We start from the raw sequence: 18,142 nt of genomic DNA, 5'->3' as shown, positions 1-18,142 counted from the left end.
CATTCACGTTGCCCACAAGGTCAATGAATATTTCAGATCTTATCCAAATACACGTTTACAGACAATTCTTATTAACTAAACTAAGATTTATTAAAAGAAGAAAGAGAGAGAGTATTGATTAAAAGATCATTATACATACAGATTTGAATACATTTCTTAGGTCAGTTTGATAGTAGAGATGGTGAGTTTCAAAGTTGCAAAGAGTTCTTTCAGAATTAGTTCCATAGATTATAGACAGATGTCCAATATCAGGGTGATCCAGACTGGAGCTGGAGACCTCAGTCTTGCGACTCAAACTTCCCCTGATGATTCTTAAGCAGATCTGAGATAACAGGATCAGGGCCCAAGAGTTCTTTTTATAGTTCTCTGGCAGCCTCTTGACAGCAGGTATTCCTTGGGTGAAGCATTGTAGCTTTGAAGTAGAATTTTCTATGTATTCACAGGAAATTAGTTGCATTCATCAGCATAAGGTAATTATCCATTAAACAGTTATAGACCATTTACAACAAACTTCAGAGAGAAATATAGACAATGATGATGTTACACCCAAGCTTCATCAAAACGTTAATATTCCTTTTTGATCTCTGAATCAACAGAACAGGGGTTGGTAACCTTTGGCACATGGTCCATCAGGGTAATCCACTGGCAGGCCATGAAACATTTTGTTTACATTGACCATCTGCAGACACAGCCCCCTGCAGCTCCCAATGGCCACGGTTTGCTGTTCCCGGCCAATGGGAGCTACAGGAAGCGGTGGCCAGCATGTCCCTGTGGCCTATGGCTTCCCACAACTCCCACTGGGCAAGAACGGTGAACCGCAGTCTCTGGGAGCTGCAGGTGGTCGTACCTGCGGATGGTCAACGTAAACAAAATGTCTCGCGGCCTGCCAGCAGATTACCCTGATGGGCCGCATGCCAAAGGTTGCCAACCCCTGCAATAGAACAGAGTGACAGACAGGAACTGTCTGATTACATTGTTAACTTCTGACAAGATATAGATAAACACAGACAAATACGATAATTATCTTCTAATTCTCTAATAATGCAACTCTACATTTCAAAGCTCTAGTTTATCTAACATGGAATGGCCCTAATTACCATTTACATACTTTTAAATATGTCTCGAAAGGCTGGATTTGGGTCATGTAGCCTGCTAGTTGCTTAACCCTTTCTGGCTCAGTTTCACAATAATATGATGCAGTTTTCTCCATCCCATAATTTCAAGGACTTCCGACTGTGTTTCGTGCCATTTTTCAACTCCCCCTGTAAACGTTGCACCCACCATCTCTGCCTGAAAGCATGGATCCTGCACTGCTCGCCAGTCTTGTGATGAGAGTTATGAACACAATGTGGCTGTTTCTGCAGTATTTTATGAGCTGCGAATCTGAACAGGAATCCATAGTACCTGCTGTGTGCCATGAAAAGAAGCAATTCAAGATTGACGTTGGCATTCATGGAGCAGCTGCACACAGTGGCCTGTTGCTACTGGGCTCAGGGAAACAAGCACTGAGAGGTGGGATTGGATTGTGCTGCCGGTATGGGATGATGAGCAGTAGCTGCAGAACTTTCGTATGTACAAAGACACCTTCCTTGAACTTTGTGCAGAGTTGTCCCCTGCCCTGCTGTGCAAGGACACCAAAATGAGAGCTGCCCTAACTTTGCTAGACACTAAAAATCATGGTCTTAATCAAGATACTGGTGGTGATGGCGGCTGCTGCTGCTGCTTCTTTTTTTCTTTTTCATTATTATTATTATTATTATTATTATATTTATATTATAAAATTCTGTAACCCACTAAAGCCCACTTATTGTCCTATGACTACAAGGGTATTAACAGGCCACTTTACCTTGAATTGCCTCTTAGAATATGTGCTAACTACTTATGCTAAACTATCTGCTTGATCTTGTATTTAGCTGTGACACTCTTGTACCTTTCCCAGACCTGAAGAGCTCTGTTTAGCCCAAAATCTTGTCTTTCTCACCAACAGAAGTTGGTCCAATAAAAGATTTCACCTCATCCATCTTGACTCTCTAAAATGCAAGCTATCAGCCCAACAGTATGCTGTCCACAAGGAAGAGGTGTGGTATAGGTGGTGGGGGTGTTTCTTTCTTGTGGTTGTTCAGGGCCTATGTTTCATTCTGAAGGTGGTAAAAGCAGTGGTCATTCTCTTCTGATCTTTTTTCCAGTTTTTGTGCTTTTTCTGGTGGTTCTGGCCAGAGAAACAAACCAAGACCCATATAAAATCATGTCTGTTACTTAGATTCATTATTAAGTGTTTAAAAGTTTACTATGCCAGCATTCTGGTGGAGTTTTTCTTTTCACGGTTGGCTTATTCAGTAAAAATCATAGTGACGTGAACAGCTATGTTTTCATTCTGGCAAACCTGTAACTATTGTGGTTTGGTTTTACAAGGACTCAACGTGGGCATGTAGGTATATAAAGTTTTCTAGACTTTCCAGATTACCTCTGCTTGTTTGTGGTAGCTGTATTAAGATAACTTCCTTTTCCTCTTCAAATAATTCTTGCCCTATTTCTACAGCTATAAGAGGAATTAAAAAAAACAAGCCCCATCTCTCAATATACATCCATGTAAATGCAGGGGCATGCAAAACCTCAATCCTTAATGTTGCAAAAATGTGGGTAAAATCATGCAACAAAACTCCTTTAACGTGAACTTTTTATTCTTCTTTGAGTGCTGTCCTGGTAGGTGCTCCACTCCAGGTGATGGTACGTCCCGGCGCCGTTGATCGGAGATCTTCAGTAGCAGTGCCTGGTCAGGACACACATGCTCAGCTGTTGTCTTGTTAGAGTCTGCCAAAGCGCACGCGTCCCGCACCCCCCTGAGTTCCTCTCAACCGTCTTCATCTGAAGACAGGACTCGGGGCAGAGCTGATCCTCTTCCCTGGTCTCGGAAAGAAACAAGTACAAAGTCATAGAAATAGTTAGTAACATCCCAGTTATTTCCCTTCCTTTAGAATAGTTACTTAGTTTAAAAACAAAAAACAAAACAAAAAAAGTCTTTTCCTTAGGTTTGTCTGCCGTTGAGACACTCTCCCCTGGCATTCCTAGTGCAATAATTCCAGAGTCTTCAGGATTCAAGAAATGTGCTTCTTGTCAAGACTCTATACCAAGGTCCAATTGACACTCATGTTGTATGAAGTGCCTCAGCGAGACAAATGTCCCTGCCAAGTGTGTCCATTGTACGAGCCTCGAAACCAAGGCTCGTCGTGACAGGGACCTGCGGCTGAAAATGCTCCTGATGGAGAAATCTCTACAGCCGCCTATGGAGAGAGGCAATGGCAAACCCTCTCCCTCATGCTCCCCAGCCAGGTCGGAACCAGTTGGGAGCATGGCTTCACCCTCTCAGGCGAAGAGGCAGGAAGCCCAACTGTGCAGAGACTTTCAAAAGGGTAAAGGGTCTCTTGGAAGATCCTTACCCTCAGTGCTGACAGCACCGAAGGCAGGCACCTCCGACTGTCCCAGCACCTCAGCCACGGCTCCTGTGGAGCGCAGAGGCAGGGACCCGACTTCCCATACCAGGACGGTCTCCTCAGCACCGGTCCCCTCCACACTGAAAATAGACCCGATGCCGACAGCGCGTTCTGCCCCAGTGCTGACAAGAACGTTGGCACCGAGGCTGCCTGCCATTCTAGCAGCAGCAGCGGACCTAAACAGAAGTCCGTGCACACTTCTGAGCACCGATCACGCTCAGCAGGATCACATCCCAGGGAGCAGCAGTAGCAATTCTTAAGTCAGGACGACTTCTCAGTGGCCCCTCAGCCTGACTCTCTGCTCCTTGACACACAGTGCTCACTCTTTGACCAGCCCCTTCCCCACCTGATCTGACTACCTTTACTGACAGCGAGCCTCTCATGCAGCAGCAGGCTGCCATCTGCCTCTCCTCCTCCACCGGAACCTTTTGCACCTCAGATCATGGCTCACAACCGCCAGCCTCAGTTTCCCTACTTCATCCCCCCCATGGGCAGCACCTCACTTCTCTTATCCCATGCCTTGGCCTCAGTGGTACCCTTGGCCAGCTCCTGCTGCCACTCGCCCTCATGCTTCTTCCACCAGATCACAAGCTCCTTCTGTGCCTCTATCTCCAGCTCCGTCTACTTCTAGAGCACCTGACTTCCCACCCCCGGGGAGGTGGGCTATGGACCATACCCTGATTCATCAACTCCTAACTCTCCATTGGCTCCAGTCAGAGCCCTGAGGCCTCCGCCTCCACAGAATGTGGACGACTTTAAACAATTCCCAAGAACTTTTCAAGAAAGTGGCACTCAGCCAGGATATCCCTTTAGTGGAGGTCAAGGAGACACAACACAGACTCCTCAAAATTCTCCAACCCTCTGCACCCTTAAAGATTGTGCTCCCCATAAATGAAGCACTCCTAGAACCAGCTGACACCCTCTGGCAGACCCCAGCCTCTATCCTACCAACTTGCAAAAAGGCTGAACCTAAATATTATGTTCCTGCTAAGGACGTAGACTTCTTATTCTCCCATCCACAACCGAATTCTTTTGTAGTGGATGCAGCGACACACAGGATGAAACAGTCACACTACCGGCCCACTCCTCAAGACAAAGACCTCAAACGCCTTGACCTCTTGGGCGGCAAGGTTTATACCTCCTCCACTGTGCAATTCAGAATTGCAAACTATTCTGCCCTACTTCCAAGCTACGACTTCGACAATTACAATAAACTCTTTGATTTTTACCTCCCATATCCCAGAGGACAGGCGAGCAGACTTTAAGTCCATCCTTGTCAAGGGCCAATTGGTCTCCAGAACAGCCCTACAAGCATCTCTAGACATGGCGGACACAGCAGCCCACACTACCGCAACTGTGGTGGTTATGCACAAAGCTTCCTGGCTGTCTGCATCCGGTATCCCCAAAGACCTGCAGACCAAAGTGGAGGACCTCCCCTTTGATAAGATGATGGCCACATCAATGAGCAAATAACTGCTCTTTGCTGCCTGGGGAGCTTGTATACCAGCCCCCACTGCCAGAAGAGCAGGGTCAGCTCCAGGCACCAGTTTACCAAGCAGGTGCTTGGGGCGGCCACTTCGGAGAGGGGTGGCACGTCCAGCTGTTCGGCAGCAATTCGGCGGACGGTCCCTCACTCCTGCTCGGAGCGAAGGACCTCCCGCCGAATTGCCGCCGCAGATCACGATCGCGGCTTTTTGTTTTTTGTTTGTTTGGCTGCTTGGGGCGGTTAAAACCCTGGAGCCGGCCCTGCAGAAGAGCATTTGAATTTGGGGAGCAGGTCTTACCCTTACCTAGCAACACATTCTCACACTCCAGTGTGGGGAGTGGCCATCTAATATCTTTCTCTTTTGCCTCTGAAGAGCGTAGAAAGGGTTGGAGAGGGATGATGTCTACCGAGCATCATACACCCCCAAAAAATGGTTACTGGCCTTTGTGGGTATGATCAGGACCTGTTTGGGTGGGAGGAGCAGTGGATTGGACCGGGGCAGGGCCTAAAGGGAAGGAAATATGCAAGAATTGTGTTCTCCACTATTTCCTGCCCCAAAACCAAGAAGTAGGAAGGGGCCCCCTGTGGTTCTGGATTGGTATTCTTTACAAAACTGCAGAGAGCAGCCTGGATCCAACTCACCAGTCCAAACCAGCAGCACGCTCCCAAACCTGCAAGGGGGTGGGGGATGCTTTGTATTCTGTTTCAATTTGGACCCATCTATAGTAAATGCTCTATCTCCTCATCTCCCCTCCAAAAATAGCAATTTTAAAAAATAGAAAAGTGTATCTTTGAGAATGTGTCAATTTTCCATTAGCCTAAATCTAACCAGTTAAGCATTTCAAAAATAAATGCTTGAATTTGCGAAACATAAAGCTCTGGCCACATGACCAGCTTTAACTCTGTTAAATTCCTTCACAATGGTTTTCTAACACGAGGTCACAGCACTTGCAGACACAAAGTAAAATCCCCACTGAAGTTCATGGCAAAACTCTCAGTGACTTCAAAGAGCCAAGATATCACACTGTAGAACATGGTTTGCAAAGCATATGCCAATCCTATGAGAACTAAGAGGAAAGCAAGGGGCTGAGGGCTAAGAGGGAGATTTTCAAATGTGTCTATGTGACTTTGGAGCATCAGTTCCAACAAGATCAATGGGACTGGTGCTCCTAAATCCCTTACCTGTTTTTCAGAATCCCACCCTTAATTTCTACCATGCTGTAATAGGTCACCTACTACCTGGGGACTATGCTGACTTTACTAACATGGTTCCTGCAGGAGCCAGTTAACTGTGTCAATAAAAACACTTTCAGAGCCAGGTAGCTCTTCACTAGAGCAGACATCTCTTAAGTTTTATTTTTGGCTCGAGGACATGAAAAAATTGGCAAATGTATTTGTTTTTAAAGTATGGTAGTGATGATCTTCCTTTTATTTATTTGGGAGGTAAGAATGCCACAGACTTGCATTCATCAGCCTGGGTTTGATGGCTTAATAAGTAATTCAACGGGAGACAATAGTTATCCCAAACTTGATTTAAGCTGTAATCAGATTTCTGGGTCTTGCTGCATACTTTAGTCATATTAAATATAAATCCATTTTTAACTAGCTGAGTTATACAGTTGGAGCATGGCATTAAACTGGAAATCATTGCCCTACATTACCAGAGACAGTACTGGGTAGTAGAGAGACTGTGGATTTGAGAACCAGGAGCTCTAGCGTCTACTGCTGTCTGCCACTGATTTGCAGAATGACCTTGGGCAAATTACTTAAGCTCTGTCTCCATTTCCCCATCAATAAAATGGAGACAATACTTAATTACCTTCCTCACAGGAGCATTTTGAGGATTTAATTAATGTTCATTGTGCTTTGAAGAAGTCACATGCCTATACAAGTGCTAACGACTTGTTGCAAACTTAGCCTACCTAGCATCCTATGTGGTCACCCTACATAAAACTGACCTGATTTTTAAAGATGTTAAGCACACACAACCCCCATTCACATCAGTGGGAGCTGCAGAAGCATGGGAAACTCCAGGTCAGACATCTAAATATAAAGTTGGGTGTCTAAAGTTAGATACCCACATCTGGAAAAAGGAAACACATGTCCATCACATACTAGCAAATAAAACATCGTTTGCTTTTATTCATGTCCAACTGAAGCCTTCAGAGATCTAATCAAAACCAGAAAAACGCACAGCAAGGTTTCTATCTAGTTTATCCTGGATGGTTAAAATGTGTGTAATTCTTATAGCTGTCAACAGCAACCTTACTAATATAAAAAGTGGCAGACACCTTGTGCCTTTAACACAGATTGTCATCTCCTCCCCAATTGTTCTCCTGCCAGGTAATTTAAACAACCATATGCTTATCCACTGATTTTGGCGCCAAGGTCTGCTCTTTTTTTTAGCCTGAATAGAAATTAAGCTGTTCAAATAGTACATTACTATCAACGATTCTGCCTATCCTGTTTCGCAATCCCCTGTGAAGAGGACCAGATGGAATCAATTCCTGTTTGCTCAGACACATTCAGTGGAATTTAAATAATCGGTTGCTAATTTAGTATTTTGAAGGGTAAAATTGCAGGCCTGGCCCATGATGAAGCTGCATGCTGTGCTACTGTCATGTTCTAAAATAAGCAGAAAACCATCAAAGATATTCTCCCAGGGAAGAGTAATAGAGCTAGAGAAAGGAGTTTAATTATGCATTGGACCCTCATAGTATCCAAATTAAGAGTAGATACTTTATAGAACAAATTACTTGAATGGTGCCATGTTAGAGAGAGCCTGTTATGAATGCTACAATATGTTCATGTTGTTTTCAACAAGTTTATGTATGCAATGATTGAGCTTTCCACTTAATACAAATGCTTTTGGCTTGATCACAAATGCTCTTTGAATCTCAGTTGAACAGAAATAAAAACAGAAGGCACCGTGCTTCTATTAATGGGTATCGTGTGGCAAACTGCGCTGTGATAACTTTTTGCAAAAACATGAATCAAAGTTCACAGTGCACTCTGTGAAGTTTGAACAGCTCTATACATTATACCCAGGCAAGAAAGGGAACAAAACCAACAAGCAATGTGTATCATAACTACTAGTTTATTTAAGATAATTATGTTGCTCCTTGGACATTTTGCTATCTTAAAGGTTCAATAATCAAAATTGTGTACATTATCCATAGGGCACATATATTTGATGCTTTCTAGCAAAGGTGTTCCTAGAAACATGGAGCTATTAGATATCTGAGAAGACTAGTACTTTGGATACCAGTCTGTTTGCCACATGGCTATTCACCATTTTTGGAAGGACTTCTTCCCAAGAATAGTAATCTAAAGAATTTAAAGGAATGAAAATGGTAAGTGGCTAGTAGTGTTCATGGATATGCTATTCTGCAAACATAGCAGAATAGCTCGGGCAGTACTTGTGAAATGCTGTCCTTTGATATTGTTTGGAGCACAGTGCTGCGTGTATGTGTAAGTAACAGGTACTCTGCATGCTGTCAGCTCAGAAACATTTACATTTTTCCAAATCCTTTTAACATTTTTTTTTTGTGTGTGGATATATTCAATGTGTAGAATAAAGCCTGCTATAAGCTCTAGTATCGCTGCCATAATTAACTTGAGTGCTTACTTGGAAAACTTACAAGTTTCAGTTCTAGTAAAATGAAATGCACTTGCACCATATTACCTGGGGAGGAAGATCCCAGTAAAGGAAACTATAAAATCAACACATTTAAAATGGAGAAAAAATGAATTAGTGAAGTATTTTATTAAACAAATAGTTGATCTGTGGATTTCACCATTCAGTGTCACAGAAAATCATTTGAGGCCAATTGTTTAATAGAGGGGTGTGTGTACACACACACACATGATACATATACACATGCATAAGAGAAAACTTATGGCTATGCTTCTATGGTAGGTTGAAAATTTATAGGGGTATTCATTTTCATGCAAAGCCTACAGCAATTGCTGGTAGTTCTCATGAAGGACAGGATATCCTACTTGTCAATTCAGGATACCAGGCTAGATGGACCAATGTACTTCTCTGGTATGTTATACAAACCTAATGCAACATCAGTTAATATATATATTTAGCGATAAGTATCCAATTGTAGTAATACAGCATGATCATTGTCTTTAAAAAGTGAGTTCTACTGGCAAGCAGTGCGTTCCAGATGCTGGGATGATATTGTTTTTAAAATATAATTTTTCTACTCTTTTGGTTTACAAATGTTTTCTTACAGTAGTCTTTCAAGTTAGACTCACACATCATAAGGCCAAAAGGGACCATTGTGATCATTTAGTCTGACCTCCGTGTGCTGTTTTGTGTTCAGTGTTGAAAACTTTGATTAGAGTAAGTGTTTAGAGTAAAGGTAGGCCACACTAAAATCCTTTCTGTGAATACCTTGATGGGAATTCACAACTGGGTTTGAATTTTGTGACTCAAATCTCACTGCTTTTAAAAGCAGCATATCACTTGCTACTAAAGGTCATCTGATAAACCTTTAACCATTGACCTTTTATCTAATTTTCTGTCCAAGATGAAGAAATTACCTTACCTGGTACATTACAGCTTACCTTTAAAACAGTCACCTGAAGTAATGTGTTCCTCTGTAAGGCCAGTTTGACTTCAAGCCAAGGCCTGTATGTCCTTTGGTCATGGATTTTTTTAGTGGCTGCATGCCCCAGTGATGGGATGTGTAGATAGGGAATCGGCTGCCTCATGCAGCCGGCAGAAGGTGACACTGACCTTTCCTACAAATTGCTAGTGACTTTCTGTACTCTTCCATCTCCTTCTTTCCACCTCCTGCAGGGGAACAGATACTCGTAAAGACCAAAAATCATATTTTACACCCTGTCCATAATGTTATGCAGGTGGCACAGTATAAACTTATAAGGTCGTTTTTTTTCATAAAGCCCTGGCAGGAAATATTCTGGAGAGGAATTTTTAAAAACTCATCCTCAGTGAAACATAAACGTCAGCTAAAATGTTCTTTGGACTTGAACAGTTATTTATTGACATAATATTTAAATACTATATTAAGCACAATTAATTAAGAAAAATACATTGCACTTTCTGTCTGAAGATCTATTACTGATTTATAGACATTAATTGGTTTAATTGCACAATTCCCCTGAGTGATAGGTTGATAAATAACGCTAACTCCATTTTACAGACTGGGAAGAATTAGGTTCATAGAAATTGTGACTTTGCCATAGAGTTGCTTTGTCACCTTAAGCAAGACAGGAAAAAAATCCAAGTCTTTTGTGCTAGTCACAAAGCGTACTGTTTTTCAAGAGCTCCTATGTTGCTTAGGAATTTATGACCCATTTTCAAATGTGACATAGGAACACGTGGGTGTGAAAAGCTGGGCCCACAACTAATGACCACAAGAGATTTGGCTATATGATGTGTACTAAGTAACCCCAGAGTATACAAGATTTGAATTCATGTATTCATTCAGAAAGGAAGATCCAGTGCTTAGAGCATTAGTTTAGGTTTTGAGATATCTGGGTTCAATTTGCTGCTTCAGTGGCTTGCATTGTGCTGTCTGCTGTCTGTTATAACCCCTCTCACTTGGGTCACTCATATCCCATAACATGATCTGAGAGAAAATATATGCAGGTCACCTTCTCTGACCATGGTTGGCCAATGCAGTGGGTGGAAGAACTGAACTGACTAGCAGCAAGTTCTTCCATGTCTTGGAACAACAATCTGTTGTGCAATAGCCAGCTAAGGAGGGTTTGTTTTTGTTTTGTTTTTTGGGGGGGGGGGAGTTTGAGGCCACTTAGAGCAACAGATGGACAACTCATGAGGGGTTCTGCCATGATGGTCTGGTTCTGTGTTTTGCTCCCTTTTGATCCATAGTTTTGGTGGGTAGCAGAGCCTTACTGGACCTAAAATCCTTAAGCAGTGAGGCTCCTGGATCTACAGACTGATATATTATGCAAATCTCTCATCCTGGGGCCCTGACCCTCAGACTGGTATATGTTGTATTTGAATCTGCCTCTGGTTCCATCCTTAAGATCTCACTTGCTTTTCCCCTGCTTTGAAGTACTTTAGTTACTATGGAAACAATGTCACTGGCTTGGGCTTCTAAATCTTGAATATATTGAGGTTTTAGTATGTGTTTTCTTCCCTCACTCATGCACATACACTATCTTCTCTATTGCTCCTACACTATACTTTGTCTGTAGCCACCTCTAAGAAATGGTGCTGAACAGTCTAATCATTGCCATTTTATCAAGCCAAATACTGGGATACTTCAGTATTTTGTTCATGTTCGTGCTGGAAACAATGAGATTGCTTTCCTTGTAGTGCTTCTCCTGATAGGAATCTAGCCTTATTCAAATCATATTTGAGGCTAAAGAAGAAAGTCCCAATATTTTCAATTTATGTTTATTTTTTTAAAAAATAGACACGTTTGGACCTGTTACATTTATACCAAATACAAGTGCAGAGCCCTTTTATTTAAAGTGCCAATCAAATTGTTTCTGTTGTGAATGTTCCAGATTGCAAACTATATGTAAGATAGAAGGATTTGGCTGCAATTTTTATTTTTTTTTAAACATCCAATTTCACAGTGCCTGTATTGTGTCTAGCTCTATTCAAAGACACACAGAAATTAGTTAAGCTACAGGTAAGACTGATGACAGTTACTTATGGCTAAAAATAAAACGTGGTTTTTTTTTTGTTTTAATTCACACTTAAATTTAAAAGAACCCCTAATCATGCTTACAATGGAAAGTAAGTTTGAACCTGGAAGTCTCCATAATAAATTGATCAACTGATATGGCACAGAAACTATTTTGTAGGCACCATTTTTCAACAAAAACTTGTTTTGTGGGGTGCCACTTCAAAGAACGTAAGCTACCGAAACTGTGACGTAAATGCTGTTGTTAATATTGTTTGATTAAGAAGCTTGTGGAATGTGTTAGCATTGTTGCACTTTGTGGAACAAAAGGAGCAATGACCTCTTCATGAAAAGAATGTTGAGGATAAGCTGATTTGATAAGGTACCACTTAGTTATTGTAGCTATGCCAGCCAGACATGTTCGCATTACTTAGACATGCTGTGTGGTGGTATTTATACTCAGACAGAGGTGTTTTAAGATTGATCTGTGACCTCATCTGGCAGAGGTAGCTGCTGCCCATTCCTTAGAATTGAGAATAAAGTTTAATCCCACCTTTGAGAAATTCACTCTTTTAAAATGTCTCTTCCACATAATATTTTGGAACCATGTTGAAGCTAGATAATAAGGATCCTATTATCATTATAAGCTACTGTTTTGCCTTGTCCGGCAAAGAATGTTAATGAAAATACGTTTCATTGTTGTATTTATTTGGCACCTGTACACTCGCTCACCCACCTGTTCTTTAGGCTAATGATTAACGACTGCATACTTTGTAGCTGATACTGTTCTTTGAAATATTTTTGAATTTTGATTTGAACTGTCGACTAGTATTTTTGAAAAACACAGCACAGGAGGTTTGAGTATAAATTGTGAGCATCCAGAAAACTCTGGTGCGCTTAAAGCCATGTTTGTGCAGGAGGGAAAATTTCTAATATAGCAGTTAATCAAAAATATCCTTTAGTTAACTTTCAGAGGTATTAGTCTGATAGGACTGGCCCAAGAAGTCTTCTATCACTACAAATAGCAAAGCTTCCAAGTTCTGAGCCACCATTATGATGATGTGTCTAGGAAACTGCTCTCTATTTTGAGTTGATTGGTTATCATCATGTTGTTTGTATCATGCAACTCTAAAGAAAACAAGAAAAAAAATTAAAAGGCAAGCAAATGGGGACCCTTTTCTGTGTTAATCTCTTTCTTCCATACTTCCTGTGGCAGTTTCAGTGAAACTGGAATGGTAACGAGACAGATAAATTCAAGTAATGGGTTGACAATACAAACCTGTGTGAGGGGAAGGAACACACTAAAATGTCCAGCTACAAAAAAGAGGTCAGGGAGTCACAGAAGAGGTTGGAACTCAAAAAAAAAAAAAAAAAAAAAAAAAAAAAAAAAGGGGGGGGGGGAGAGAAAAAAAAAAAAAAAAAAAAAAAAAAAAAAAAAAAAAGGGTGGGGTGGACAGAGGAACAGGAGATAGATCATGGCTAAGGAAAGAATTAAAGGGAGAGATGAAAGGACTGGGAGTGCTGGCACAGCAAGTGAGAAAAACAGGAGGGTGAGGTGAATGGGAGCTCATTAAATGCATCTTTCTGTGTCTAACATAACTGAGTAATGTGTCATTCAGTTATTATAGGTCAAATAGTTTGTGTACCTAACATATTGCTAGTGGAAAAGTTTTCTCCTAGATTTCAGTTTTCTCATTTATATGATCCATGATGTACCATAATAAAGAAAAAACTATGCAAAAACCTGTTACTGAAAAATCAATGCAATTTTCATTTAAATCTTTTCCTTTTACTGTTAACTTCTCCTAGTGTATTCAGGTGATGGTAGCACAGTCGAAGAAAAGTCCCCTCTCACAGAACGGATCTGTCTTGCATATCTGCATTCCTTCATGGACAAGTGCAGAATCTAAAATAAGAGTTCCAGAGTGTAGACTTCCTCATTGAGCAGACATGCAATTTGGCCAAGATTTGAAGAGCAGAGAGCGAGAACTAGTCAGAGTGCACTGAGTTTCCTGACATCTTATCTAGCACAAGGTACAAATGGGAAAATTAAGTAGGAAGGGGCACCAGGCCTTGCAATTTTATTGTATTGTCTATTAAAGTTAGATCCTTGAATATGTATAAAAATGAAATGTTTGTCGTAGGTGGGATGTAAAGAATTCAGCAAAATGAGCAAAAGTTTCTTTGGCCTGACTATCCCACTAGTCATTGGTAAAGTCACTTTGAATGCAGCTGACAGGATAATCAGGCACTTTATTTCTGGGATTTTGAGATTACCACATAAATCTCAATTTGGAAGAGCAAATAAAGAATCATGAGTGAATTGTCAGGTCATTCCACACAAGAGAAAAATCTAAAGCTTCCTGAAAATTGATTTTGTAAAAAGTATATTTTGTACAAGAAATTATTTCAATCACTTTAGTAGACTCATGCTGCTTCCTTTTCAGACAATAATTATTGCAGATAATATCTAAGGACCAAACTTGGGTCATGATCTCCATGTATATTGCCCTCAACCCATGTACACTGCTCCTATGGTTCAAAGGATGTTATAACACTGATAGAGAGTACTTGCATTGCTCTTTGTGTTTGCAGTCTAGCAAGGCTGTTGTGCTCTTTCAGGGACATAAAATATTTCATTTATGAATCCTCAGTGGTATGTATGTTTAATATAGAGAAGGATCCCAAAGCTCTTTACAAACTATGCAGGGATCACTCCACCCACAACTGAATTAAAATCACTCAAATGCAATAAAAGTTTAACAGTGCACTGCAACACATTGCAACAGTTTAGGACAGTAAATTAAGTGGATTATTTCATATCCAACTGAAACTGCAGATGGAACTTTAAATAGAATATATTTACCCAGCTTGTAATTTTTCTGGGTTAACACACATACGTATAAAGAGGACTTCAGTTTAACATCTCAGTTGGAAGACTGCAACTCTAGAAACAATGTCCTATAGTTCCATCCAGTCATATTGGTTGATTATTTCCTGCAGCATGTTAGTGTACTCTGGAAACCTGCCATCCAAATAGTGACTTGGACCAACCCATCTTATGCCTGATGAAATCATACTATAATCAATTGGGGTTTGCAGTGTTATTGTAGCTGTGTTGGTCCCTGGATGCTTGAGAAACAAGGTGGGTGAGGTAATACCTTTTATTGGACCAACTTCTGTTGGTGAAAGAGACAAGCTTTCGAGCTACACAGAGCTCATCTATCTTGTCTCTCTGTCCAGTGATGGAGGTGTACATTTTACTAGCCCAGTTTTTCTCAGGACAGATATTCAGTTTCATGTTACTAAGAGAAGATTGGGTAGAAATGTAGCTGAGTCATTTGTATCTGACCTTTTGATGTAGGAAGTGTCCTGTCCCAAAACTGTGTGTGTTCTCCCTTGTTTTTGTCCCACAAAAAGATGAAGTTGGGAACTGTGGTAGTGTTAGCCTGCCCTGCTAATCTTCATATTTCCCAGGCAAACTCAGCAAATACTTGTCTGGCTTCTGCTAGAACTATCACGATTTAACTGTCCTTGTTGACTTCTGTTTTCATGCAGATTATGGCCCATGTGATTTGACCAGGCATGGTTTCTGTATCAACACCATACATTATACAGTAGGTCAGGATGCTCAATATCACTATTGGGTTGGGTTTAGAGATTAAAGGAATGAGAACTGCGCGCACACACACAAGAGGCTTATCTTTTCTAAACTGAAGTCAGGGCATGATTGATTCTGGTCCGGCCAAGTAGATGGCTGGGTTTCAGGCATCTCTAAAAGATAATCCTGACTAGCCAGTGGCCTACTCTGTCAGTGGCCTAGTGGGAAATGTTTTCTTTTGTCCTTTACTATGTATATGGCATATCCTGAACCATCTGTCCCCATACACAATACATATGTTACAGAGTAGACCCAAGGTTAGTGAGAGATGAAAATGTTGAATATCAATCATGCTCCATATCTGGTGGGCTAACTCGTACAGAATTTTAGACATAACGGAGAACGTGTGAATGAGAAGAGAAGCATCTGGATGAAGCTTCAGACAAGAGAATTGATGACTGATAGATATGGAGAACTCTGTAGAGGACATAGTACAGATGGTATGTGCCCCTTACTTTATTATGAGGGATATCTCTACTATGCCAAATCTATAATTATGAAGAGAGTAGGGAAATATTTTCACTAATTTTATTTTTCCTCTGCTCAACATAATGATTTCTCAGAGATCAAACTGAATAACAAACATCAATCTACGTGGCTGGCCAGCAGAACTGATACGTCCCTTCTACATGTAGTGGGGCAGGATTTGGGGGAGCCCACACAGTGGGTGGACAACCTCTTTGCACCGTGGAGCCCAAATCCATGGAGAGTCCTTGCTTTCTTCTACACAGTGGTGATTCTGGGACAGATTGAGGCTGGTTTGGTCTGTCACTGTGTGAATCCACAAGCCTTTGTCCACCCTGTCACATGCATGCAGGAGTCACAGAGGCTACTCCAGCCTTGACATTGAAGTAGCAATCACACAATGGCCTGATCTCAGAGTTGCTTCCTCAATCTCAAGCCTCAAAGGAGCTCCCCAGTGCAAACTGCAGCTACTTGGACTTTGTGTTGGTGTGATAGTATTTTGGCCAGTCAAGCAGAACCTTACTTTTATAATGCTAGTTTTATGAATCTATATACATTCAGACATAATGCACATCAACAAAAGACAGCACAGCCTTTCTTTGGGGCTTGTCTATAAATGAAATTATTCCTGAGTAGTTATTCTAAAGTAACTCCATTTGTGGACACACTTAATATGGAATGAGTGCCTTGTTTCTCTTTATCTTAATGCAAAGTGGATTAAGCTAAACAGGAGCAAGGCACTCCTATTTCTGTAGAAGAGTGCCACACATGGAGTTATGTAGGAATGATTGTTGTGCTTTAAATTCATGCAAGTGTAGACCAGCCCTAATTTACTTTTTTTTTTTTTTCCATATTTGTGGCTACTGTCAGTCTGCACAGTGCTTCTAGCTATATGGTGGGGAATTTGGTGTTTTTCAGATGAGCAATATATTTGGATCATTTAGTAGGACCCCCTCATGTTTTTCACATTATCCTGAGATAAAACATTGTCATTGGCTTTGGTATCAGAACCTAATCTCTCTTGAATTTGAGTTTCCTAATTGACCCAGTTGCACTTTGGCTCTATTTCACCAAGCCAGCTCAGTGTCATTATTCTGAATGTGATGGTGGCACAATTATAACTAGCACATTTTCTTTCTCATGATGAATGATCCTAGTCAGACTTTAAAGTATTGCCTTTATCAATAATGAAGAGTGCCAGGATTTTATTTTTTGGAAATATTTTCAGTTTTTTTTTTCTTTTAACGATGCAGAGAGAGTGATTCCTGTGTTCAACAAATTGATTTCCTTTGTGACCATGGTATTAATCACCAAAATTCACTGTAAGCAAGAAATCTCAGCTATATTATCTTTTGAAATAGCTATAATTTTTTGGGGGGGGGTAAGGGGGGGACAAAGAGACCTATGAAATGTAATGAATTTTGCTGGTCTTTCTATAATAAAAATACAATTTCTTTTCTTTGCCTTGATTTAAGCTATACTAGGGGGCATTCTTTTCTGAATTCAGTCCAGCTAATTGATTTTTAACTAACAAATATTGGATCACTTTAATTGTTTTCTGCACCAAAGTCAAGAAAGCTACTAAATATCCCATCTGACATTCAGAGAATAAAACAAAATGAATACCAAAGTCATAATATTGTCCTTATAGAATGAAAGGGACTAAAGTAACTAGGGCATACTGTTATGAAAAGGAGTCTTAAAGCATTCACAAGTATAGGAGGAGGAATTTTGGAGACTTCTCTAGCCTTTGCATCATCCTCAGAAACCTGAAAATCTCAAGATTCCAGGAAGAAAAGGGAGCAAGACAACAGATCCCACAGATGCTCATACTACTTTGCCATATTGGCAAGAGCAAAAGGTATCTTGCTCCCTAAGGGAGATCCTGGGAAAGTTCTAGAAGACACGTCACAGAAGACCATTGGAAAGACACTCTAGTGTACAAGTCCAAAGTAATCAGAAACCCTCTTTTGGAGATGATTATTGCACCCTTAATGTATTGCACTGATTGTGCAAAATATTATAGAAAATAAAAGCAACGAAAAGTCTGATGGTACCTTAAAGACTAACAGATTTATTTGGGCATAAGCTTTTGTGGGTAAAAAACCCCACTTCTTCAGAAGATTTTACACACGAAAGCTTATGCCCAAATAAATGTTAGTCTTTAAGGTGCCACCTGACTCCTCATTGTTTTTGTGAATACAGTCTAACACGGCTACTCCTCTGATTATAGAAAATGGAGCTTTTCAGATTGTAAGAGTTCTTGTGCTGAATTTTTCTTGGCATTTCCACAGACAGACCCTGAAAGAGTGGCCTTTTCCAAATGGTGGGATGGACCCTTGTCTCAGGAAGTAATTCTGAGTTCAGGGCAGGGGTTGCTTCCTAGCTGGGGAGAAAACTGCTT

At 40.9% G+C, this 18,142-nt stretch overlaps 1 long non-coding RNA gene across 1 annotated transcript in view; it reads right to left on the bottom strand.

Moving 5' to 3' along the window:
- Positions 1–1,936: 1,936 nt before the first annotated feature.
- LOC117878121 overlaps positions 1,937–18,142 on the bottom strand; it is a 31,253-nt gene continuing 15,047 nt past the window's right edge. The window contains exons 2-3 of the long non-coding RNA XR_004645896.1: positions 9,556–9,784; positions 1,937–2,907 (exon numbers count right to left, since the gene is read on the bottom strand). This is a non-coding gene — a long non-coding RNA (uncharacterized LOC117878121). The remainder of the gene's footprint in view (positions 2,908–9,555; positions 9,785–18,142) is intronic.

Source organism: Trachemys scripta, chromosome 5, assembly GCF_013100865.1.
Source record: "Trachemys scripta elegans isolate TJP31775 chromosome 5, CAS_Tse_1.0, whole genome shotgun sequence".
NCBI lineage: Eukaryota > Metazoa > Chordata > Testudines > Emydidae > Trachemys > Trachemys scripta.
This window is presented reverse-complemented; position numbering and strand designations above follow the sequence as displayed.